We start from the raw sequence: 1661 nt of genomic DNA on the forward strand, positions 1-1661 counted from the left end.
GCCCAAGTTGTGGGCAAAGCGCACACAATTAAAATTTTAACACATATTTCCAACTATTGCTCCAAGTAACAGAACTCAGATGCATGCCCACAAAAGGGCAGAAGAGGCCAATTTAGCTTTAGAGAAAAGATTCAGGGTTTCCTTTTGTCCAATGGGATGGATGAAATGATCTCACTGCATCTGAATTTTTCTGCTTTTCCCTGATTACGGCTGGGCGGCTCACTTTCCTTAGGTTTTTTGCTTGTTTGCATTCCATCTATGACGAACACAGGCCAGTCTGCTTCATCTTTTACATCTTAACTTCCGGAATGATTTGTGTATTACGTGTATCAATTTACTTACATAAGTCAAAAGCATAGTATCCCAGATTGTTGCTTATGTTGTTTTTAAGCCATCTTGCATTGTATAAAATAATTTGTTTATAAGCAAAATCTTTCATTATTTTCTACTAAAGTGGTTCCAGGTTTTAGTGCCTTGTTCAACTCCTCAGAAAAAAGAAATATTTTTAATATTTAATCATTTAATTTTGACTTTTAGGTCTTCAATTCATTTGGAATTCACAGGGTAGGCAATATGTAAAGTAATAATCTAACTTTTTAAGGTAAGCATCTAATTGTCTAAGATTCATTCATTATAAGTATATAGTCCCTTTGCTTCTTGGTGAGTTGAACTGTCGCTACATCTCCCTAAAATCCACTATTTTCTTGTTGTGTATGTTGCTTGGGATCTTTCCAGCTAACTCAGAAAATCTCTCATCTTTAATTTGTTGTAATTTGGAATCAGCTTCTCCAGCCTATGAAAAAGTCTTTTTGGTGTCAGTGCATGTCTGCAATCCTAGCACTCTGGGAGGCTGAGGCAGGAGGATCAAAAGTTCTAGCCCAGCTTGGGCAATTTATGAAGACCCTGCCTCCAAAAGGGGCTGTGCTGGTGATGTGGCTTTAGGGAAAGGCTTAGGTACAAACCCCAGTACTGCAAAGAAACAACAGAACAAAACAAAACAATAACAACAGCAACAACAAAACATTCGGGGTCTTCATTGCAATTTCACAGGGCTGATCTGCCGGGGACGAGTAGGGGTGGGACATTTGCCAGGGGCTGCTCACAGTTCCCTGGGCCTCTGATCTTCCCGTAGCATTCTGGGCAGACATCTTTGAGCAGTGCCGTATTTTCTGCAGCTGTGTGTTTGCCAACATCTGTCCCTTAAACCCCGGAATGAACTGTGTGCTAACATGTATGTCACAGCCTCCGTCCAGATCAACTTAAGAGGTCTGGTGAGATAGCTCAGTGGTCTAAGTGCCTGCTTAGGCAAGCGCAGGGACAAGGGTTTGATCCCCGGCACCACATGCTGCACGGGCCGCGCCCCCCCAGGTGCGCTGAGCCAGCCACCAAGACCCAGAATGGTAGTACACACCTGTAATCCCAGCACTGGGGAGGCTAATAACAGGAGGATCACTATGAGTCCGGGCTGCGTAGTGAGACCCTATACCAAATACATTAAAAAAAAAAAAAAAGACCAACTTATCCTTTGAGTTGCCTTTCGTCTCTTTGTCTCTTCCCCTTTACCACAAGTAGAACACTTAGTCCTCTCTTTGAGTGGGCAAGACACCCTTCCCTGCCACGGGGCTTTCTCCTTGAAAAACTCTTTTACCTGTTATGTTCTG

General features: G+C 42.8%; 1 protein-coding gene across 1 annotated transcript in view; it reads left to right on the forward strand.

Annotated features, from left to right (window-relative positions):
• Positions 1-533: 533 nt before the first annotated feature.
• The window catches only part of Csf2rb (colony stimulating factor 2 receptor beta common subunit), a 23636-nt gene continuing 22508 nt past the window's right edge, over positions 534-1661 (forward strand). Inside the window, exon 1 of the mRNA XM_023719018.1 lies at positions 534-601. The gene's annotated coding sequence lies outside the window, so the exon portion shown is untranslated. The remainder of the gene's footprint in view (positions 602-1661) is intronic.

This window comes from Octodon degus, unplaced genomic scaffold (genome assembly GCF_000260255.1).
Source record: "Octodon degus isolate 3935 unplaced genomic scaffold, OctDeg1.0 scaffold00064, whole genome shotgun sequence".
Taxonomy (NCBI): domain Eukaryota; kingdom Metazoa; phylum Chordata; class Mammalia; order Rodentia; family Octodontidae; genus Octodon; species Octodon degus.